This window comes from Lonchura striata, chromosome 2, assembly GCF_050655825.1.
Source record: "Lonchura striata isolate lonStrDom1 chromosome 2, ASM5065582v1, whole genome shotgun sequence".
Taxonomy (NCBI): domain Eukaryota; kingdom Metazoa; phylum Chordata; class Aves; order Passeriformes; family Estrildidae; genus Lonchura; species Lonchura striata.
Window position 1 is genome coordinate 64,736,414 of NC_140704.1, and position 25,430 is coordinate 64,761,843.

General features: G+C 37.5%; 1 long non-coding RNA gene across 3 annotated transcripts; it reads right to left on the reverse strand.

Moving 5' to 3' along the window:
• Positions 1-5,427: 5,427 nt before the first annotated feature.
• LOC146768279 (uncharacterized) lies at positions 5,428-23,609 on the reverse strand. Of its 3 annotated transcripts, none has more exons than XR_014952702.1 (3): positions 11,563-23,609; positions 10,272-10,335; positions 5,428-5,810 (listed from the first exon to the last, which is right to left on the reverse strand). It is a non-coding gene; the product is annotated as an uncharacterized LOC146768279 (long non-coding RNA). The 3 variants fall into 3 exon arrangements; XR_014952704.1 differs by having other exon boundaries at positions 5,929-10,335; XR_014952703.1 differs by lacking the exon at positions 10,272-10,335.
• Positions 23,610-25,430: the final 1,821 nt, after the last annotated feature.

A 25,430-nucleotide genomic window follows, 5' to 3' on the forward strand; every position in this document is an offset into this window, starting at 1 on the left:
AAATAAATAAATGCTTCTTGCATTTATTGGGTCACTTGACCTGAAACAAGATCAGCAGAGGACAAACCATAAGCATAAAAGAGTAAGGTTTATAAAAATGGTAATTGCTGCAAGTGTTCTGTAAAGAAATATTTTTGTTGTGTGATTTTAACTATGCCTGCCTCTTCTAGTGAAATAAGAGGGAAAAGAGAAGAAAATGAGGTTGGAAGTGTTCCAAATACTCTAAGCATAATTTACTGATGCTTAGTTTGTGCTACAAATGTTCAGAAATTAATTAGAAAACTGTCCAAATTCCCTGAGAATACACTAACATGTCTTTCACCAAAGGTTGTTGCTAACAGTGAGAAATTGTTCTGGTAGAGGCTGTATTGAGAGTGTGCTAAGTACTTACTCGTATATCACTTTATTTAAAGGTCCTTAGGCTTTATAATAATCCTGAGGTTTTGTGCTAGGTAATGTACAAAGAATATGAGGACAAGGGAGTCAGTAAGGGCCCTTGAAATGTGGAAAATACAAAGAGGAAAATGTGCATGCAGGATGGTTTTATTTCCATTTTCTGCTGTGGTATTGGAGACAGAGTAAGGTTTGCACTGACTGAGGAAGGGGTTTTAAGCACCTGCCTCCCATAAGCATCTAATTTATCACTTGCAAATATGTATGTTGATATCTAAATAAACTAAGATTATGGCAGGTTCAGGTGTCTAAAATCACATTATGTGTCTACGACACAGGCAGCAACAAAACCCAGACCTGAATTCCAAACCTGTGGTTTAGTAGCAGTGTCAACCTAACTTTAAATATAAATCCATTGCCATTTATTTGAGCTCCTGTATCTCCCTGTTTCACCCCACCTCACAAATTCTGGAGAGTTCAACAGGTTTTAACTTTCTTGTTAATATGAGTTTGTTTTTTTTTTTAACCTTTTTATTTTCCATTATTGTCTGTGATGGTTGAGCAAGGTATGATCTAGTTCCAGTATAAAACCAGTGTGATTAGGGTCAAACTATACAGATGCCTGTGTTTTGCGGCTCAGTTCAGGTTAATAATTTAACCTCGTTGCTGCAAAAATGCACTGAGTCACAGAACTTTGAGTTAGTTTGAACAACAGGGATGTTTTCATGGGTGTCCAGGAGGCACAAATTTACAAGTTTTGTACTAAAATGCTTGCCTATATTTTAGACAACATTTGTTTTTCCAGCCTAAGCATAAAGCATAAATTCCTCTTTTGGTATTAAAAGCATAAAGATTTCACTTATTATTTTATTCAGAGACATTAAAACATTGATTTGGGCTTCATTATATATGGGGGATTTAATTTATTTTGCATTATTATGACTTCTAAAGAAATTTTACACATGAAGATGAAATATGTTTGAGATCTAATTATCTTCTTGTTGTTATGGAATATATTTTTTTCCTTCTAAGAAGGAATTTTGAGAGGAGATTCATAGCAAGTGAATGAACTCACAATCTTGGAATAGCATAATTTAGGAAGGACTTTGACCTCAATAGACTGTGGAATAATCTCTATATGCATCTTGTATTTTGGGTTATGGGATTCTTGTGATTACCATGTACTGTACTTGAAATGAGAGATATTTTGTGTTCAGTAATTTTGGATTTAACTTCATAAAGATTAAAATCTATGACACTGAGAAATGGAAAGCCTCCAGGGATATTTCAGATATAAGAAAGTGCAGTGAGCCTGTCTATATAACTGATCACACCTTGACTTAGAAGCTTATTCTGAAATCAATGCCACACAACATCAGGGGAAGTCTTCAGATTAAAATATGAAGTTAAGCAGTGCTCAAAATTATAAATGCATGACACTTTCTTCAGATGAAAAGCCAGTTATAGAATAATAAAATATTTTGTTTCTTTTAATTTAGAGAACAGGACCAAAGATAACTAGAAATTGATTCAATTGAATTGTTTTCAAGGAATCAAATAACTTATTTCCATGGACTTGCAATTTAAGCCTGTGGATAGGGGAGCTTAGCTGGTGAACACACTCTTTCATATAAAACATAAGCTGTTATCAAAAAGGGGTTTATGTCCTCAAAATTCCCATTAATAACTTCCTTTAAAAATTAATTTCAATATATCATTTTTTGTTTTCTTTTTCTTCCAGATTGTGAGCTAACATTAATAAATATATGTAAAGACTGAAAGAATTAAAAACAAAGGCTTCTGAGTTGAGTTAAATTTTCTTAAACTTTATACAGCTTCAGACAACAATAAATTTATTTGTACAATGTGCATATATATACATATATGCACAAACATTCTGGTGAAGAAGTAACAAAGGCTTGTGTGTTGGAAATGCAAAGGATGGCAAAGAATAGAAATACATTAAATGGTTCATCAGAGAGTCTGAAAGTGCTTCCCTTTCAGAAGTAGTAGTTAATTAGTCCTGAAAATGCCCTTTATGATAAAGTTCATTTTAAAAAAGAGTATTAAGAGGTCAAAAGTTTTTGTGACCATTTTAACTTATTCCTGAATTCAGAATTTGAATTTGTTTCTTATTCTCAAATGCATTCAAGGTAATGGCTAATTGTAAGCATGTGCTAAAGTTACATGGGCATGAATACATAATTAATTTTTAAGGGCTCTTGCTGAATAGGTTTGCTTTTCTGATTCAGCTCTGACTGTGGAAAGTCATGATGCATTTCTATTCCACAATGAATATCAAAGTATCTTAAAAACAGAAACAATTACTGTTTTTTTCTTTTTAAATTATTATTAATATGGGTCAGCTCTTTAATTCCGATTCTACTGTCTGCTTATGTATTGCTGAAAATCTGAAGTATCTTGAATGAGTTACAACATTAGATCATTCATAAAATTATACAAAAGGATTATGCTGACTTTATCCTATATACTCTATCTTTTCCTTGATGTATGTAACCTGCATTAATTTATTAATTACTGTATGTTTATAGCTAGGGATTGAAGTAGTTATCATGCTTTTGTAGTAATCAGTTTCTCTTGCTGATTCTTTTACTCTAGACAATAAAAGAAATTCAAAGTAAAAGCCAATGACTGTATATCCTGTGCATTAAGGTTGCCATTTGGTGGTCTAATTAAAAAATTCTGCCAGTTACTAACGTAATTTCAAACAAAGTTTGATGGAGACCACTAAAAAGGCATTGTCCTACAGCCTGAAGGCAGAGATCATGTTCAGAAACAATCCCTTTTGTCTGTGAGTGAGTACATTGTTCATTCTTTGGAAATCTGACAAAGATATTTGTTGCTGACATTTACATTTATGTTGAGCTGCATGGAAAGTTTCAACATAATTGCATCCCACATGGGCAGACCTCTCAGTGTCCTGGAGTCCCAATGTGTGCAACAGCTTTTCCTGCATCACATGGAGGGAGGAAAAGAGTGCAGGCATCTGGTCCCAGGGGGAGCACAGGTGATAGGACAGAGCTGTGCTGGTGCTGGTTGGGAATTTTGGGGGTCCAGGACTATTGAGAGCAAGCCTCTGCTATAAGGCACGGGTGACCTGCCTGCTCTTGGCGCCTCTCTCTTGCACCCTGGGCAGATGGAGAAGGTGACTGGCAGAGGATGTCTGGTGTATCATATCTGGGGAGAGATGCAATGCTGTCCTAGCAACAATGTAAAATATTGCCATTTGGGTTTTTACTCCATATCCTCTAGCTGTGGGCTCTGCACCCCTGGATCTTCAGAGTCTGCCTGAGCTTTGACTTTGTCTTTTCTCAGCTCAGCTACAGCTGCGTCTGTGCCTGGCCAAGGGCCCTGTTGATCTGAACTGAGACCCGTGGACTGATTTATTGGTTTGACCTTGGACCTGACTTGTCACCACGGACCTTTCCCAGAAACCACAGGGCTTTGTCTAGCCCTGGCTACTCCACAGGACTTGATCTGACTTCCCAGCTTCACCTCAGACCTGCCTCATCACCTCAAAATTGCCTCATGATCTCCTTTTTGAACCTGGCCACCATCCCTGGCCCTTGCTTTACTTGAGGACAATGGGACGTGGCACCTGCCTGGTGAAACCCAATCTTGGCAACTGTGTTATCAGCCCCAGCTCCTGGCCAATTGTGCCTAAAGGCCAGAACCTTGCATCTTCCTGACACAGTGATGACTTCTACTCTTCATAAGTTTCTCTTGTGTGGATACAATTATCTGGAAAGGTGCTATGTAAAACCAAACTGAAGTTTACTTGCTGCCTTACAATGTCCTTTTGTTATGTTGTAGGGTTTTAACCAAGAGAAGTAGGAAAAGACAAAGTACTGGGGTTGACAAATTCCAGCTGTTCATTTGTGTTTCTTGAAGTACAATTTTGCCTTTTATTGGAAGCAACATATGCAACTATTGCTCATTTCTATCACAGCAAGAACTTCTGTTTTGTTTTTACACCTTGTCTCTAAATTGGCATGTGAAGGTGCATGAGTCCCTTCAGTGACCTTTAAGAAAGTGGAGGTGCCTCAGCTCAGTGTCCCTAGTTAGACAAGTCTGAGTTTGAGCACTTTGTGTCATCACCCATTGCACTTTTGAAACAGATAGGCAGATTTCAAAAATCTATTTTTTATTCATTTCAGTTCAGTCCATATGTTTTTGTGCACAAAACCCCCCAACTCTATTTAAGAGTTGGCTGAAAACCTGGCATAAATGTGTTGGCTTACAGCGATGGCTGATTTTGTACTTTGAGAGGATGTTTGCAACACAAGGAAATCAGGCTGCAGATGTCTGGGTTCCTGTGAGTGCTCATGACAGGGAAAACTAGATGTTTAAAGTGTTTCCACTGGAGTAAAAAGTTACTGCAATATAAAAACACAAGGGAGTTTTTAACTGCTGGTTAAAAGCCTTGCCTAGAGTTGTTCACAGTTGTGAAATAGTGACAAATCCTTGGTAATGGCTTTTTATCTGTGCATCCTGTAAAATACTGTAATGCCACTTCACATAATTGAACTGGAAGGTTACCTAAAATTCAACATCACACTGTCCTTACAAGAGCATAGATTTAAATTTTATCTCCTCGGTGTTCAGATTGCATAGAGCATGTTTGGAAGTGCTCTATAAAATAATGTATTATTTTCTGTTCATATTGTAATTTATCTGCAAAAAGTGTTCTTTAAGGTATCTAGTCCATAGTGATACTCTGTGTTAGATACTAAAAACATTCTATAAGAAATAACCATACTAAAAATAGTTATTTTTTCATTGGAAGTCTACAGGAGTAGAACAATGTATTGGACATTGCATTTAATAGAGTTAATTAATGTACAATGGTAATTTAATATGTTAATCAAGATTTAATCATGATAAAATAGACTAATCTTGTCATTATTCTGCCGTTGTAAAAGTGTAATTGAAATAGATTGGAAAAAAAATTACAGTACATTCTTGTTAGTCTCTTAAAAACTCTGGGCTCAGTATCACTGCACTGCTCCGACACACATTTCAAAATTAGTTGTATTTAATCAAAGTAGGTTTAATTCAGTTAGTATTTTACATTAAAACTAGGAGCCACCCACTTGACAGAAACAACTCAGCACATAATTCTGCAAACATGTTTTCTCTTTTAACTTGGTTTCCTAGGGAGGAGGCTGAGGCGGTCATTGTGTCTGTCTCTGCCTTTGTTTATTCTTCTTTCTGATCATCCTTATGACGTACAAACTCTTGGAAATCTTCAGTCAAATTTGTCAGAAGAGGAGCAGTTCTGAAGGAATGAAGTTTCCATGAGCTTCAGAAATGTATGGAAGAAGAGGGAGTTGATACTAGCAGCTATGCTGACAAAGTGACTGCAAGCTGAGCTCACCCACTGGACTCTTGGGAATCTGCACAAGAGAAAGGCACCACAAATTCATAACGGAGTTCCTTTGGGTTTAATTAGATGATCCAACAAGTACAAGTTCATAGGAATCCAGACCCCATTAGCTTCATTGAGTTACTTACAGAAAAAGTTGTGTAAACTTTGCAGCAGGGACAGTTGTTGGTGGGGCTTTAATCTTGATAGATACATTGATTATTCAGACCAAAAATGATCTGTCTTCAGCTACCACTTGGTCTGGTTTCTAAGGGAAATCCAAGCAAAGACACCTCACTCTTGAGTTAAAATACACTAAGGATGCACACTTTTGATCCATACTGTGGTGAAAAAAAAAGAGAGGACCTGAAATTTAGTCACAGAAACAGGGCAGCATATTTCATTAGGAAGGGAGAGGATGAAGTCTCACTTAGGTGTGAAGTAGCCCAATTGTATCAGCAGCCACAGTGTATAAGTAACAGTACCAATTATAAATTTGTGATTAAAATAAATTATTTTCATTTCCCTGTAGCTTTTGGGGCAGTCTTCAGAGGTCATGGTTTTGGTCTATCGTCTTAACTGAGGGGTTATCAATATTTTAGCTATCTCTTAGAATAATTAAGTCTGATGCATTCATGACTTCAGGGTTGACTCTCTAAGAAATCTGTAAAACAAGTACCTGAACTTGTGATGCTCCAGATAATAGTCCTTCTAAATTTTATAATATTATTGACTTTAGAGTTTTCATTGGTTTAAATGAGTAAATCAGACTGGTGTAAATTAGTAAGTTGGACTGGTTGCAAGTGTTTAGAGGTGTGACTTTGTGTGTAAGCCAAAATCTTGTTGATTTCCAAGAGATGCCATGCTTTTATATAGCTATGAATGCTATTGATATCTGTGTATTGTGAATTTGGTGTCTAATTATATCTGCAGAAATACAGTTCTTCCAAGATATTGAAATTTATATTTTCTATTCACTGCATTTCTAAAAAGATGTGTTGTTGTTGTTGTTGTTGTTTTTTTTTTTCCTTTTTTTTTTCTTTTCTTTTTTTTTTTTTTCTTGGATACTACTAAAAACAGCAGTCTGGATAACATCATACCCTGTTAAGTTTTAGTTCTGGAGAATAATTTCATACAGACCTATATGTTGGAAGGCTCTCAGAAGGACTACATTGTAGAGAAATTTACAGTGCTGTGTCTCTTAGAAAAAAAAAAGTCAGGTTTAGTGAGGCTTAGTGATGCTTGTTTCCTACTGATCACTTTTGATATGAGCTATGCTTTGGAATATTTTCTGTGTTAAATTTTGTTATGAATCTGTTAAAAAATCATTCATAGTTATAAGATGAAAATAATTGCTGCTAATTTTTTACAATGCCTTTTTAACAGGAAGACCAACAAAGAGCAATCAAAGATTTCTGATGTGAGGTCCAATTTGACCTAATAGTGACCAAAACAAGTACCTGGACAAATTAAGTCCTGACACAAATAATAGTGTAAATTATATGAACACCTTGCTTTTAGTAGTAAGGCACATTTTCTCAGAACCCTGAGCTATAACACTGGAGAACCCCACGTTCTTTCTTTCCCTGCAATAACCTTGAGCAGCCAGAGCAGAAGCTCTGCCCCAATCAGGATGTGTCATCCACTTACTGGCTGTGTACTGTAGGGATGTTGGCAGGTTTTGGCCTTGAAAAGTGACTGACATGGAATATTCCCTTTATGCCAACAATTTTGAACCTGTTGCCTACAAACATTAATGGCTACTTGGGAGGAACCCCATTTCCCATGCAGGAGTGAGCACTGCCCCTGTAATGTTTTGTGTTCTGTGACTTAAGAGTGTTTGTTTGCTGATATCTGCAGTGCAAAGAATTTGGTGAAATTTTCAATAGGCAGTGTAGAAACTCAATTGGCCAAAACATTTTATGGAACCTTAAATACAAACATTTTGCTCAGTCAGCTGAAATATGAGGTTGTTTTGGATGATTGGGGAAATTAACAGGACATAGGGGTGTTCAGTTAAATGTTGGCAATTTAGTACTCAGATTTTCTGATATATAATTTTTCCTCTACTGAAACTGTTTGAAAAAAAACAAAAAAAAAACCCCAACTAATTGGTAAACTTAATTGATAAACTCATTGTTCCCATTTATTTTTAATGAGAAAGTTATTTTTGTTGTCCAGGTTTCAAAAATGACCCATATTCTTTTCTCATTAAAATGTTCACTGATTATTTTCACTGAAATTTTAATTAAGAATGAATGTAGATCAGTTGCTAAATAGTTCATTTTCCAAAATATTATGGTCTTGGAAGGGACAGGATAGCTCTGGTAAATTTAAAATATTGCTAACATTTTCTTCATTTCAAACATATAGCATGAAAATGAAACTTTTACTTTCAAATACCTAAAACAGTTTTAGAAAAAAAATTAGATGCTTTGATCAGTTTGTGAAAATCTCACATGGAAAAAAAAAGTCCATGTAGTTTTACCATTGTTATTAAACCATCTCAAGAAAAGGATAATTTTTGATATCATGTAACCAAAATGGATTTGAGATTCAGAGCAGGCACATGACTGAGAGCCAGAGGTTAGTCTACCATTTATTAGGGACTTCTTTATATAGTGATCCTCAAGAGATCTCTGTATTTATTACGTTCTGTTTGTACACCAACCTGCTTTCAGATGGTGAAACTCCCAGAACATTGCTATTGTAAATACATGGAATTACTTACTTCTGTATCCTAGTTATTTCTATCAGTAGCTCAAAATTGCAGATGTTAGCTCATGAAATTGAAGAGTAGCATATTAAAAACTACTAAGAAATATGGATTACTCCCATGGGATTTAACCAGCAGAAGTTATGATGAGAATTTCTGAAGAGAGAGTTTATTTTTGAACAGTTATGGTGGGGGTGAATAATTTTGAGTTGTGCTTTTAGCCTTTTCTTTTTTTTTTTTTTTTTTGTGTGACTTTGAAGGGATTTCAGTTCATGTGATTACAGTAAGAAGATGTTTCACCTGGTCTGCTTGCTTGCCTCCAGAGTACGTAATGGCTGTGAGGGCAGTAAATGTTACTGCAATAACTGTGAACCCTTTAGTCCACTTGTGAGCAGTCAGACAAGCTGCTGTGGCCAAGGCTGCTGCTTTCGTGTGACTGTACAGGAGTTCCAAAACTTGAGAGTGCAGAGAGAATCTCTGTGGATAACTGCCTTACTACTCAGCAAGTAGGACAAGTAAAAAACTGCACAGGTGTTTATTTTGTGTTTGGTGGGGTTTTTTGTTTGTTTGTGTTGTTTTTGTTTTTTTTTTCTTTGTGGGTTTTAAAATTTTTTTTGTTAGTTTTTTGTTTTTAATTATAAAATTATACAGGGATTATACAGGGATCTTCAGAATGAGCTGGAAATCAAATTCCTCCACCTTCATACCCTCTAAGCCCAGTTCTGGAGCTGCTGAATGCAGGGTAGAGTGTAAAGAACCTGGAGCTGATACAGAGAGGGCAATGTTTTCGTGCATGGTTAGTTCTGCTGTCCCTGTGACTAGGGAGGATAGGCTGAGGTCAGTGAGCATTTTACTGATGGAGGTGTTGTACCTGAACACAAATCAGTTGAAGAACCACTAGCATTGCTTTCTGACATAGGAACAGCCACAAAATTCATAGTTAAAGCTGGCTGAAGAATGTTTAGAATGTTTTTCCTGCAATTTTTTTTTTCTGTGAACATTTTTGTGGAGGGTTATTTTATCTATTTTATCTTTTTTCTTCTTGTTTCCCATTGTGCTGCTTAACTGTAAACATAAGTCACATTTTAACTAGTGAATCATTACCTGATTCATCCCTGTTATCATCCTGTGAAATGCTAAGATACTTTGGCTGCATGATTGGTCACCTGAGTTACATGGTATTGAAATTATTTTTGCATCTGACAGCTTAAATGTAATGAGTTGTATATTCTGTAAGCCTTGAAGGTCTACTGGATCTGTCAGAATTATTTGACACATGTTTTTTCATTGGTTCCTTTGCTAAGAATTTTTGGCCAGAAATGTAGTATTATACTACATAGTATTCATCCAAAAAAAATGGTAGAATATTCCTTTTCCTTACAAAAGCAATTTAACTCACTGTGGAATACCATTCTGTTTTTCTATCTGCCAACTAGAGTAGTGGGCCTCAAATTTGTTTACTGTAAACACTTGGATGGAGGAAACTTCCCTCATACAAATGTTCACAACAAGCAAGATTAGTTAACATGTTTGAAATGAAATTCTATTTACAAACCATGACCATTTCTTTCAGTGATAATGCAAGAGGCCTGTTTAAATTATGGTTCTTCAATTCTGTGCACAAATCTTGAATGTGACTGTGGCAACGAGATGGTGAGAGATCTTCTGGTTTTTGTTTGGGTTTTTACTTTTTTTTTTTTTTTTTTTTTTTTTTTTTTTGTTTATAGCTTGATACATGCATTATTGTTCCATGATCGGGAGCTAAGGTACAAATACCTCTGGACTTCTGCTGTCAGACAGGGCACCATTACTTCAGCACAGTGCTAGGATCCAGCAGGCTCTGCAGGAATATCAGTAAGTCATGGCAAGGGAAGGGCAGTGTGGCAGTAGAGGAGTTAAAGTAACTCATGCGGAGCTGGCAATTGCCCAAATGATCTAATTCCATTAAACTGAGGACTTGTGACACAGCCCTTAGTGACAAAGGGGATAAATGAAATGGATAGCCACTGTGCAACTGCAGATCAATAATTGTCTTTAAAAAGTAAATACGATCTCCAACCATGTTTGACAATAACTGGAAATTATTCTTTGGCAGCCGTCTATTCGCCAAACCCAATGCGACCTGTCGGAGCTCTTTAGGGCAGGATACAGGCGCTGGGCTGTCTGCACTGGATGCAGTCAGCAAGTTCTCAACATCGTTCAGCAAAAAGCAACTCCCGGCCAGCTGAGCAGGGACAGTTGTCTCTTTTAGGCGAGAAGCTCTCCACCTTTGAGAGCAGCAAGGGTAAATTTATTTTCTGGTTTAATTGTTTTGTTAGTCGGTTTGCTCCCCGCGCTCCGGGAGGAGCGGGAAGTGCCCGCCCGCTGCCGGCAGGTGGCAGTGTGGGCGTGCGGATGGCGCCCGCCGGCCCCCGCCGGAAACGAGCCCCAAAAAAATGGATTTTTGCCTCGGGAGCATTTATTAAGCGAGCCCTTCGCCGTGGGAGTGTCAGCCCGCCAGGTCTCCTGAAAGGAGCCAGCAAAACGCAGGTGCTGCTCTGCAAAGTGCACGCTGAAAAGCCTCTCGGAGGAGAGCGGTGGGGGGGGGAAGGAAACGGGAAAAAGAAAAAGAAAAAAAGAACATATGTGTGCTACTCATTTATTCAGAGCCACGCACTCTGCCAATCATCCTTTACATCACTCGGTGCCTCGGGAAAAGCTGCTCAGAAACAATCTTTGTTACTCGAGAGAACCAGGCTTGTGCTTTTGCGCCACTTGGAGAAAGCATAAAACATTTTGTCCCTTCCGAAACTCGGCAGGCGCAAATCGATCAGGAGGAGATCTGAAACCTCGGACCCTCGCAGATTCAGACCAATCACGGCTAAAACCTCCCCTTGCTTATTCTTTCTTGCACTCACAAATAAAGTAAACACCAAACCATGAGGAGGGAAAGAGGAAGAAGAGAAGGCTGAGCGGGAGGTTGTGCTGCGTGGCTGTAAAGGTGCCGTGTGTGCGACAGAGACCTTGAACAAAGTCAGTGCAGGAGAAGAGAGTATATTTAAGAAAGTATTTCATAAGGAAAGCTCACCTTTAGCAGAAATGACACTGTCAGCAAAAGGGATGGAAGATCTTTCCTGAAGGGAGATCACAGAACCCCATGGAAGAGGCTAGGAACGCTGTCCCATGGGATGCCTGAGTGCACCTGGATTTGCAGCAAGAGCCACACCTGGGGAGGACAGGAGGGCTCCAAGTGCCACTCTGGCAGAGTGAATCATGGACACCAGTCAATTCACATTTCTTTTTTCTTTACTGGGGCTAGGTGGAGGTTGTTAAACGATAAAATAGCGACCCATACAAAGGAAGCAATTTAGAATGCCACTAAAAGGAGATGTATTGATCCCACAAAATCTAAGAGCTATGCTGCATATTTTTGATTATCATATATTGACTTCTTATAGTTATTTTACTTAAAAAAATGTTATTGCTTATAATTAGGGTAGGGTACATTCTCATTCAATTACTCCAGTAATTAGGTTCATAGCCAGTCTTGTGCTATACCTTTCATGCTTCAGTGATCTTTATTCTCCAGTTCAATACATATTGAGCTGGGACAATTGCCTTTCAACTTGGTTTGCCTAAAAGCCATATTAGCCCTTAAGTCCAGGTTATCTAATATTGAGATAAAACAGAGGTCTTAGTCGTGAGGTAGGATTTTCTCCTTATAAATTTCTGAAAGAGACAAGACCTGGCAACTTTGCTAACAGGCATCCATGTGATATATTGCACTCCCTCTATTTCCTGTTAATTGCTGTCTTCACTTTCCATGGGTAAAGTGTTTGTGGAGGTGTAAAACATTATTTGTGCAGGTATAAAAACATTAACAGACCTTCAGTGACACTCTAGATATTTCGTCTGGACCAGCCTGGGATCATATACCAAAAGCACTCACTACACAGAACTGTTTCTTGGGCCTCTTAGTGCTTTTATCAGCCCCTGCCCAGTGGAAGGAATTTGTCCCTTGGGGGAGGATTCTCTCTGCCACCTCTGTGTTGTGGATTTGGGGATTGTTTTGTGAAGCCTGTCAGTGAAACTCACCTCTTAGTGAGCTCATGATGTGAAGGTAGGGTGGGATGGAAGATATCCTATTGTACTTGGCAGACAAGCCCATAATAAACTCCTTCTCCCTTGTTTGTTGTTTCTGTTTTTTCTTTGTTTGTTTGGTTTTTTAGTTTTATCTATTATAGGTCTTCCTAGTTTATAGTTTTTTAAATATCAGGTTTTCACTGAGTAGCTTTTGCAAGAATCAAAATTTTTAAATGTGTTTTGCTGTATTCTGAGTCACATGCATGATCTGGCAGTATTTGAGAGTCATCTAGAAAGTCTAGTGCATTGTGGAAAAACAATCCTGGGCTTGAATCTTTGCATCATTCTCCATTTAAGACTAGTGGGGATAGGGACCTGTGTTAGAAGAAAACCAATTACTTTAAAATACTGAATATCCCTAAAATCAATATTGTTCACTGTCCGTGTGTACTTAGAGAATTAGTCAGTTAATAAGTTTTGCATGTATGCTTCTGAGGGTCACTTTTTTTGTCTGGAGTAACTTATTTCTGCCCTTGATAGAAATAGACTGCACGGGAGGTTCTTAACCAGCAGCCAAAATAGGGACTCACATGTTTTTGTAAGGTTGGTTATACATCTGTTTTGGGTAAAATTGTTGCAGGAATGGAATTTGACCTACAGTATTGGGCTCTTTGTGTGACTTGTTTGGGCTGCATTTATAATTTGGTTTTGTTTATGTTAATCTGTAAATTCTAATAAGAAAACTTACCCGAATCATATAGTGTGCTTGCCTGTTTTTCTGTCTCCTGTATGAAATCTGAAAATAAGAGGAAAAAACCACCTGTATTTGATCATGGCCGTGAAGGAGACAAAAGCTCTTGGATTCTGGGTATGGAAAGCTTTTCTTATTCCTTTTAGTGATGGGCTAGTCTCCAAAAACCCATGAAGTGTTCAGTTTGCATAAACAATCAAAGATCTGGATGTTTATCTGAGGCTTTTCTATGGCTCTTTGGGGTGGAAATGGGTTTGGGAGACTTAAGAAAATGAGCTCTTTGTGCTCTTTGCATTTGGTGTGGTCAGGAGTACCACAAGAACAGGTTTTTTTTTCCAGTCATTTGGCATTTCAGCTTCCTGTTCTGGTTCCACCTCAAGGTGACTGATACTGGAGCAAACAAAAGGGTCTTAAAGCAACATTGTGAAGAGACAAACTAGAAATAATTTTAAAAATAAATTTCTGTCTGGGCTTCCCTTAAATGACAAAGTCCATCTTCCAGATGCACATGGGGATTTTTCCCCATATTGGAATACCTGGGCAGTTGTCTGGCTAGCCAGGGGACAGGCTAGGGGTAGGTTGATGGTTGAGTCTTGAGTCTTTAAAAAAACCCAAAAAAACCAAACCCAAACGACAGTGGGAGGTCAGTTTAAAGCTGGACAAGAGGCAAGACTATTATTTTACCCCAGAGGATTTGCAGACTCTTAGTTTTGTTTGCTCATTTCAAACTAAAATAAAACTCTTAAAAAAAAAAAATCCCTTACAAATCCCTGTTTCCTGATGGGTTGGATCACCTAAACTGCAGGACATTGCAGGGGTATCTTTACATGGCCTGGCTTTTGGTTTGATTACTCAAAAGCTGTGCTGCTGCTCTGAATCTCCAAGCTCCAGCTCTGCGCCAGTCTGGGGAGCTTGTCAGGCTGGCTGTGGAAAGCTGGATGATGTAAATCAATTTTTGCTCACAGGTGGAAAACACCTTCCAGGTGCACAGGAAGGGCTGTTGGTGAGGCAATGCTGAAGGGCTGCAGAGATTACCTCAGCAGGGTGAGATCTGGCAGGGCAGGTCAGAAGTCCTGAACTGAGGAAAATTTTGGAGGAGTTCTCTAACCACCCCTGTGGATACAAACCTCTATGAATTGCAACTCATTAAAGGGTTCTTAGGCATATATAGATATAAAGTGGGCTAGATACATTTCCCATGAAGAGCAGCTTCTAGGCATTAGGAGATGGTCCATAAATTAGGTATACAGCAGTGAACAGCAACCAGTCTACCACTGCAGGCCAGAGTGCAGCCAGCCTGTTTCAAAGCAGTTTGTATTATCAGTGAAAATCTTTTTGGCACTTGTTCATTACCCTTTTTAAGCCAAAGGAGATTATCCACTGTTTCCTTTAATGTCATCTGTTTGGTTTATGAGGAATGGCTCAAGAAAGTTTTTTTCTAATTCAAAACAAACAGTCTGCTTACACATGGATTTGTCTGTCCTGGGGAGCCTGCCCACATCAGGTATTACAGGAGTGGAAATGATTTTCAGAGCCAAGCAGAAGAAAAAGAAACAAAGAAAAAGAAAGAAAAAGTCTTCTAGGAAGCTGTAGCTGTTGATAACTTTTCATCTCTAACCTGTTGTAAAGATCTGAATGAAAATTAGACCCATTATATGGTGTACTGAGGTAGTAAACTATTAGTTAATTAAACCTGAGTTCCTCTCTAATTGGTAGAAAAAGATGTATTACCCCAGAGGACAATTCAAAGCACCTTGGGCAGGAGCCTGCTTTGTGGTCCTATGAAGTGAGTGATTTCCCTCTGCTGACAACTGGCCTGACTGTGCTGCCCAAAGTTAGGCTGTATGTGCTCCCTTCATTTCTCCCTGTTTTGTGCTGTAAACAACAGTTCAATATTGTTTGTACTGAATTGACTATCACAAACAAAATTTCCTTTGTACGTAGAGTGTACTTCCAAAATGCAACTTGAGAATTTTCCGGCTCTTACTGTTGTGTAAAAATTTCAAATAAAGGAATAACTGGTAAGAAGACACATAGCTTTAAGAAGACACATGGCTTAGTGGTGAGAAGGGTAGGAAGAAGTTTTGCAATAATGATACCAAGCAGCTTGGGTTCACACTGGCTCAATTATGCTGTTAAGAGGCTTCTTCCATATCGTGTTTATTGGCCTACATGAAGGGGGGCTTGACTAGAACTGGTAAAGATTGTTTGTTAGGTACTGATGTTTAGTTGATGCTTCATATGATACAAAATGTACCTAATCCCTTTACAATCTACAAAGGAGACACCATACTCTAGGAAACTCATGAAAAAAAATTAAATAGGTTATGGAATGTTATTGAAAAATCTCAGACATTTTCAGAAGCACTGACAATTGGTGTAATAAACACCCATGGGACCTAGATAAATGCTTATTGGGGTGCTTGTTGAAATAAGGGCTCTTTGAACCTGGGAATTAAGAGGACACTTCTAGTTTGAAATGAACATTTGGAAATAATATTCTTAAGGACATTACCTTACGTAGACCATTGTTTAAACCATATTTAAAAACTAAAAGAATAGACAAATGAACATTAGATAAGTGTATACTGACATGCTGAATGTAATGTGGATTGAAAGAATCAAGGAAATCTGAGGCAAGCTTTTATATGGACTGGACAGGTCAGGAAGAGGACAGTTCCTGATGTTAAGTATGTTATAAGTGAGATGGATGGGTAGGAATTTCGACAGTGTTGCTACTGTGTGCTTCCTGCACATGTGTACAATGTATATCTATATAATAAATAAATATAGCTCACACACTCTTCTGAAATCTTGTGTCGGTGGTGAGATCAAACTCACACAGCAGCATATCACTCCTTCACTGCTAGTAGTGTTGCAGATTGCTTAATATCAAAAATTCTTGGTCATTGTATCGGCCCTGTGGTATCGGGACACCGTAAGTTGCCTGCTTCACAACTGACAGGTTAGAGCTTTCTGCATTTCAGAATTACATAGTGTAATCAATAAGGGTGCTACTTCTTGTGTTAAAATATAAAATAAAATGAGTGAAATCCAAGTTGCTTTCATTCTGCAGCATTAGAGTTTTCATATGTTATTTTAAATGCAAAATACAATTCTAATGGTGATTTTAAAAAAGCAATTCGCAACTGTTTCATAGGATAATGGCAAATAAGTCTGAGAAGTATCTAAAATAAGAATCAAATTTATCTGTATTGGTTTTGACATGTATTTGTCTAATATCCCAATGAAAACCTCTGACTGGAGATTCCACAATCACTCTACGCAGTCTATTTTAGGTCTTAACTGTTCCTGCTATTAGAAAGTTTTCACTGTTTTCTAAACATCACCTGCTGAAATATAAATCTCTTACTACTTACCCTGCCAAAGTGTGCAAGTAGAATGGATTATTCCCCTCCTCTTTGCAAATGTCTTTCTTTCTCCCTTAATGTATAAAATACTTTTCTTTTTGTTTAAATTCTAGGCATTTTGATGTGTGTGTTCCTGTTGAACATGTTTGCTACAAAAGCTACAGTGCCTTTGGTTTAGTCATGTTATCCTAAACATTGTGTCTCCTGTATATTTCCTGTGGTGCTGCTTTTCCCACTCTCTGTGCAGGCCGATCCACAGTCAGTTCCTGCAGTGATTTTGCTCACAGTTCCTTTCTAAACTGCTGTAATACCATATTCTCAAGGCATCAATAAATCTGATGTATTTTGACTATTTATCTTGCAGGCAATAAATATCTGTTTACAAAGTGCGTTTCGTGAATTCGCTCAAATTACATTTGGGCTGCTGCAATCTTGGAAGAAAAAAAAGAGGCGGTAAAGGTTTGATGTGGGAGAACATTGCATTTAACTTCAGGGGAGAGCTAAACTTGTGATTCTGTCATCAGAGGTGAAACAGCAGAGCTCTATTTCTCGCTAATGTTAAACCATTTATTCTTATTTACCTGTCATTTTTATTACAGGCATTCAGTCTGATGCTCATGACAAAAAAGTTCAGACATGCTTCAAAATGAATTTGTTGCATACCGAGTGTAGAAAACTATACTTTATGGATGGTAGCTGGAGGTGACTTGTGGTTTACCACTGATTATAAATTATTTAAAGGGAAATATATATAATTGATATTCAGAGCTGATAGCATGTGTATTTATTGGAACATACTCTCATCTCTGGTTTTTTTGTGGCTATAAGCATGTAGATTGACCCAGACATGTGGCACTTTGTACCTTGATGGGCCCAACAGCTCTTCGTTTACACTTGATCTGTCAATTATGCAAATATTTTCAGAAACAGTAACAAGTTATAATTGGGAGTATACCTGTTATAGTATTGAGACAGCATGATGAAAAATAAATTCTTACTTGCTAATAACATAATATTTCCTCTAAGGAAAAGGGTTGTTCCTTAAACAGGTAATGGAAGTAGGACTTATTCAAGGAATTACTCAAGTGAATGATGCGCATATATATAAGAAGCCAAATTTCTGAACCTATATGTAGTCTCAGCATAAATTCATCCCTCTCTTGCATTCATCTACAGAAGCAGACAACATTGGTATTCACAAGTATTCCTAAACCTAATCTGCTTTGATCCTTTTGAATATACACGCTAAGATTCTTCTGGCAGATACCACAATTACCTTTTTTACTGTCTGCTCATGCTCAGCTGAGCAACTGCAGTAACTTGTTGTGCTGTACCTTGCCAAAGCTGTGAAAAGTCAGTATTTGCAACGTGGGCTTGAGCTATGGCTCTTGTTCAAGCTCTGGGAGACCACTGCAGAATGTTCCATCTTCCTCTTTTCCAGTGTTTCCTGTGGTCATGAGAAGATATTTTTGTGTTTGTTTTGATTTTGCAGAGTACAAATTGCATTACTGCCTAATGGTAGATGTTTACTTTCCCTTAGACTTCATGGCAATAAGTGAATAAAAGCAAGTAATTTTACTGCATAGCAATAAAACGAGTGTCCAGTGGTCTTTTGGACACCAAGCTCCCATGCAGCTCTGCCCACTATCAGAGCTAAGGTGCTCAGTTACTAACATCAAAGTGCAAGGATAGGCTTTATCCACTGTTCACAATGTCTCTGTTGTCTCAGAAGTAGGAGAAGAATTGATATTTTAAGTCTGCAAAGTTTTTTATATTTAGAAGTTTAAGGGAATCATACGTGACCCAAGACTGTGTAGTGTTGAAGATACAGAAATATATAAGACAATATTCCTTTTGTTTAAACATGGAATCTGAACTTCAAGCAAAAACTAAACCAAAACTCTGAGAAGATGCTGAATAGTTCATGTAGGGTGGTGCATGGTCCACCTTGTGAACTTCTCTCCTGAGGCTGAGTTTGGCAAAGGCTTCCTTCCCTGATGTAGGTTTCAAGTCCATGCTGCTGCCTGAATGCTGGCAAGATAAAACTAAGTGGGTCTGGAGGATGAGTGACACACCTGAGGTTACAAAGCAGAACAGTAGTGTTGAGAAAAGTAAGAAGCCAAACATATACTTGAGATACTGCTTAACAAATAATATCCTTATGATTCCTCATTTCTGCCAGAAAACATGCATGATATTTTATCTTCAACCTGGTTCATTTTTTGTGTGTAGTTAACGTCCTAACAAAGCAAGAGAAACATTCAGTGTATAGTGATTCTTTTGATTACAGTGCTGATTTTAAGTACTTTAGGTTTTGGCACTCCAGTGTGACACACTTAGACATCATCTGACCTTTATAATGTGATTATCAGGGTCACTGGAAGTGATTTTAATGAACCACTGAGTGTCACTAGTCACTATGGAATGTTTTGAGAACATGTGCAAGACAGGGATCTGCACAAATAATTTTGGAAGAAATTACCTGTAACCTCTAAATCCACTTAAGTGTTGAAATGGAATAAGAACCTGTTAGGTTGGTTGCTGCATTTCTGGTGCTGACCTTGGGAAGTTTAACATGCAACTACATTTGAGCTATAATAAATTAGTCTGTTCTGTGTTTTCCAAGTTCCAGCGCAATAATGGGATCCCATTATTTCAGAAATTCTAATGCAACAGCAATAAAAAGTAATCAATACCATAAGAGGATCTGCTAATTAAATAAAACATATAACATCTGTGAATATCCAGATAGCGTTTTGGCCATATGTATTTTCAAAAACTGATTATAACTGTTGGGGAAAATATGTGACAAAGTAAAAAAGGAACAGAAGTAATTTAAGAAAATGAGCTCAATACTGAGAGCTGTTTGGAACACTCATAGGAATTAGGTTCAAAACATGTATGATGAGCTATGTTATTCCCTGGTCAGGTAATTCAGCAGTAACAAGCCACAGAACATCTTCTTGGGCATATTTTTGACAAAGCAAATGGACCCTTCTGAACAGTTGCTTCAAGTATTCAGAAATGAGATTTTGGCACTTTTCCCCCATCACCAGACGTTCCTGCTTTGTAAGGTCTATGTGCCTTTCCATGAGATGCAGATGTAGCCAGGTATCACTTGTATCAGAGAGATATCAGGTATTATACCTTGCCCAGATTAACTGATATGTCACTGTCACAGAGAATGTTGTGATACTGTGATATATTATGCCAAGACAGGCATGTGCTACATATCATGAAATCCATGAAAACCTGTGCCTTTTTTTTTCAAAATTTGAACAGTCTCCTGTTATTTGGGTGAAGGAGAAATAAGTTACTGTCTGAGGGTCTCTGTAAGCTGCCTCTGTTTGGGGCCTTTCACTAAGGGCATATTCAGGAAAAACTGCCTCATAAAACTCTTAGGCAAATCATAGCTATAAATCATAGGCAGCAAAACAATTTCCCCCAAGCCAATGGCAAATCGTTGCTATATCTTGAGTGTAAATTACTAACAATCAGCAACACACCTAGGAAATGGAGCAAGTCTACAGTATATTTACGATTTATCAGAGCTGAATATACTTTTGACAGAATTTAAGATCTCCAGAAAAACATAAAGAAATAGGTTTGTCCCTTAGGTTGCACTTACCTACCTTTCTTGGGGCCTTCCTGCTAGTGCAGGAGCTGCTCAGTGCTACATTTCTTATTGCTCATTCCCAAGTCTGAGGCGGTTTGGTTGTTTTTTTTTTTTTTCTTTCATCAAGAGATATAATCTGTTAGACAAGATAATTAAATGTGTATGGGCTAAATTCTGTTCTTATTTACAGAGTCTGCAGTAAATCTGAATTCACTCCAATGACTGCAAGGGAGTCATTCTAGATTTATGTTATTATAAATGGGATCAGAATTTGACTTGTATAAATGAATATTAAAGAGGGAAAAGAACTGTTCATGTTCACACTCCTAGCCTCTGGCAAAGGCTAACTTAACTTCCTTAGCCTTCTTCATTGAATGTGGAGAGGTTCAGTCACCACTGCTCTTTAGGAAGGACTGAACCTGATTTAGAGCTTCCAGAGATATATTCATAACTATTAATTAATATTAGTATTTATTATAAATGTGTTATTGCCAAAAAAGTCCAAGGTAATTCTGACTTTATCTCTGGTTCTTCATTCATCTTTGGTAAAACTAAGGATTACTTCTGTGCTTCAAACACTTTTTCTCCTTTTTAAATTATATTTTCCTGTTAATACTCTTGAGAGGCACAGTGGCAACCAAGTGATGGAGGTACACTGTATTATGCAAGAAGTCTGTATTTTTTTACAAATTAGAGTAGGATGCTGTTCAAGGTTTCATGCTACTCTCTTGCCTTGTTGTTTCTGTAAAAGTCCTGACTTAATTCTTAAACATTAGGCTTTCATTGGGATTGGGCAATTCTTTGATATACAACATGGCAGAATGCTGAATTATTTACTACTTAATGTTATGTCTTCCCCAGTTTTGTTTTTTGATTTCTTCTCTGTAGTGGAGAGCAAGAAAACGAGTTTAATATGCATTTTTCGTAAACATTTTTCTGAAAAGTAATTTTTTTTTTTTTAATACTGTGGTAAATCAGTCTCCACTCAACTATAACCAGCAAATGATTCATTTTCAGAACTGGGCATTGTGGTTGAAGACTTTTTTTCTCCATCCTGTGATTGCAGGTACATAAATCAAAATCACTTTCTCCCCCTCATACCCCCTTCCAGTAAACAAAACCTAGCTATTAGAAAGCAGGGAAGTCAGATTCAACTCAACTGGCACTAAGTTTCAAAGAAAGATGGGTGTTTTTATAGAAGTCAGATATAAGTGGCTTCATTATTTTTTTTCTCCCCTGATAAAGAAGGGGATAGATACAGTCAGTGCCTGCAGTAGATACAGTCAGTGCCTTGTTAGTTGTAATGTGCAGTCACTCCGAAGTCAAATATTCCACCCTTTCCAATTTGCAAACATAAAATAAGAAAGTAGGTAATACTGGATATTTTTGTTTTACTGTTTCCCATTATTTTTCTCAGTAGACTGCAGTCTTCTTTTGTGATTATATGTGAAGATATAAATTAGGTGCCTTCCGAGTAAAATCATATGCTATACAGTGAATTGGTAGCTGATTTTTCAAAGGAAAAAAGACCTGAGATGCTACATGAGGATAAAGGAGGTTCAGTGTCTGATCCTGGGATTGTTTCATGTGGGGAGGGGTGAGGACTTACCTTTGTAAGTGGTATTTCCTCCTTGGATTTTCATCTGTGACTTAATGTACCCATGATCCTTTCCTAGCACCTGCCCACCTCCCAGTTTTCTTCAGCTGTAGACTCACACAGTTTTGCTGTAGCTATAGACTTTTACTACTTTTCTGTGAGTAGCCTAAAAATGAAATGATTTGTCTGAACATGTACAAACTCCATTTGATCTTAAATAAAATGGACTTGTGTCACTAGAAAGCCAGATTAGTTTTTTTTTTAATGAAGAACAAGCATGGTTTCTGTCTTGGTTTTTCTCTCTTCAGATAGGTTGATTAGTGTATTTTTAACATGGAAGTTTCTGAGAATGACAGAAGCCAAACCATTAATAAAACCTGTAGGCTGACAGAATAACTTTCAAAATGAAATATATTAATTTGTGTAGGAAAATGTCCCTATCACATTGAAAGTGTCCTTGATCACAGCCAAACAGATGCTCTGTCACATTTTTCCAGTAAGAGTAACAAAGTAATCCCCTTTTTAAATCAAACCAAGACTGGCACTTTGTTGAAAGCTGTTAAGCGATTTAGAATATAAATTCCCCTATCCAAAAAAAACCTTATCAGGGTTCGAATTCCAATGTTTATTCTACTTGTCATTATCCATTAATGTATTCCCTTCTAGAGGAGAACAATAAACCACTGATGTTACGTAAGGCAGGAATGTAGCCAGTAGTGATCTTGGTGCTTTAATGTACTGTGTGAACATTGGAGAAGGTTTTGTGTATTTTTAAAAATCACCTAATCATCTCCTAGCCAAGTAATAGACAAGGTGTGGTAAATCTTATATATTTTATATGAATGAAAAAAATCAAGTAATTGGCAGTGGGGAAATAATCTGTCAGGTCCAATGTACTTCTAAAATACACTTTTTAATTCTTATCTTTACTTGATTCCTCACTCTCATTAGTAGCAATGTGATTTTTGATTAACCGATGCTGGAGCATCATTTTCAGTTTATCAGTGCACACAAAAAGATGATACCAGATATATTTAATTCTGAATTTGTTGACTTGAGTCAGTCTGGTGCTATATTCAGGTACTTCTGTGTTTGTTCTTTATTCATCTTGCTTTCAGTTTGATACACAGCTATTTTTGGTGTTTCACACATGTATTGTCAGAGTAGCAGGTATTTCTTTTAAAACTCCTTTTATGTAATGTGCAACTAATGTAGTTTTTTTTCAGATAAAAAACTTGAAGTCCTCTAAGTGTAAGTCTCTGTCATCTCAGACCATGCAATCAATGCATTTTTGTGCGTCAGTCTTTTAAGATTTTAAGTCCTGGAAATTTCTCATACTTTATGTTGATTGAAATTCTATTCACATAAATGTGGAATAACAGCAAATCTAAGTAGATATGCACTAAATATTTGCATGACAGATTATATTTGGTAACACCATAACATGTTTCAGAAAAATAAATACTAAAATCATGTATAGCTTCTCAGAAGTCCAGATATTTACAAAACCCATTACACAGCTGGCTCAATGATACTGTACTTGTTTCTTCATAGCAAGAACATGTGGTGCAATAACGTTTAATGTGTTTCCTTCACCCTCCTCCTCTCTGGTAACAAGGCTGCTCTGCTTGAAGATGGCAGGCCCTAGAGGAGAGGCAAAGGTTGCCTGTTGTAGCTGCAGCTCAAGAGTCTCTCAACAAAATTGCATTTTGAAAGTTGCCTTCAAAATGCAAACTATTTGTTTGTGAAAAGTCATACACAGGCTAAAAAATCGAATTGCTATATAATCTCCAAGAAATTCGTCAGTATCTAAATCCTGAATACTCGTTGCTGAGATGAGAGGTTGGACAACTTTTTTCAGGTGCAAGAGCAGGGGCAACAAGCACATCTCAGAGGCAAGCTTATTTGAGGAGGTTGTTTGGAAGGATGCACGCTGACCTCTACCAAATATTTTACCATCAGAAGTTTTTATGTGTTCTCTGGGATGATCAGAGCAGACAGAAAGAATATTATGCTGCATCAAATGACTCACTTATCCATCTACTCTAATATACTTACTCCAAGGCTATGCAGTTAGCAAAGCCATTTCTATGGACCTTACAAGAAGTTTTCTGTTTTCCTTTTCATCAGCTGCTTGTAATCAAGGATAAAAGGTGATGATTCCAGAAGACAGTTTGAATTTGCAGCTTTTGGAAAGGAATCAAATATAAGGACACCTCCCCCATTTGTTCCTGCCCACTCACATTTTAACTAACTTGGTTGTTTTACTTTGGCTTTTTTGGTTGGCTTGGGTTCTTTTTCTGGTGGCTTATGGCTTATTGTTGGTTTTAGTTTTCAGTGGTTTGCTGCTTTTTTTTGTTTTGGTGGTGGTTCTTGTTTTCGTTGAGTGTTACTTGGAGTTGCCAGTGGGGTTAATTCCTTGGCTGTACTGTCAAATGCTAGCTTCTAGTACAGATATTTGTGTATATATGAACAACTGTTTTTTAATAACCTGCCAAGAAGCTATAATCTTCCATTGCAATCCCTCGGGATTTAATTAGAATGGTTTTCCACAGCCTGACATGTTTATGGGGCATAGGTAAAGAGACAGTTCATAAAGCTGTCAATTTTCTGAGAAATTAAAGAAAAATTGGGCTGCTTAGTGCCTTGGCAATTCCATGCTGCTGATACTAGCATTGCAAACAATGAAATCAAAGGCAATGTAACAAGATACTGATGCATTAGAGATGGGGAGGGTTTAAAATTATATACAAAGGCATTTGTCAATTTGAATTTGAATGCATAAGAGGACAAATATGGAAAACAAAATATGAACTCCAGTAGCTGCACAGGTTTAAACAGCACAAAGCTGAACAATGGTGTCTTCATTGCTTTAACAGTAGCTGTAACTTTCCTGGGGCAAGGAATGAAAACTGTGAAAGGAAGTCTGGACTATGAAAACCCTTCCTACAGGTTTCCGTGTTCTTTGCTGACTGGAGCCTCAGGATGAATGTTCAAATAACAAAAGGGTCTGAGCAGTTCTTAGAGATACAGTTCACAGTATCTTGTCACAGCTGATGTAATCCAGGTCTCTGTGAGACTCCGTTATGCATTGGCCATTGAAAAGAACCCAACTGCCAAATTCTGTCCTTTTTAGTAACTTTTCAGTCAAACTATTAGGGTGTATTTTAATCCAGCCACCCTCTTTAATGTAAAATAACAACTATTCCCCCTTCTTCATGGCTCTCATGTGTGATTGTTAAAAAGAAATTAGAGTTGCCATCTCTGCCTGTCCTGCAAATTCCCTGTAACTTCACGGTTGAATTAAATTGGTATTAAGAGCAGTGAGCAACGAGAGCTTGGAACATGGTTTCAATGGCAGGGTGATGTGTTGTTGAGGGGGCTCTGTAGTTGGGTTGGCATTTAAACAGAATTTAATTAGGATAGCTCATGTCTGTGTTTAGTATCAAGCATGAACTTCTTTAACACACTTTAATATGACTGAATATAAGGTCAGATGGATGTTTCATCTTTGCCATTCAATTGGAATAGCTTTTGC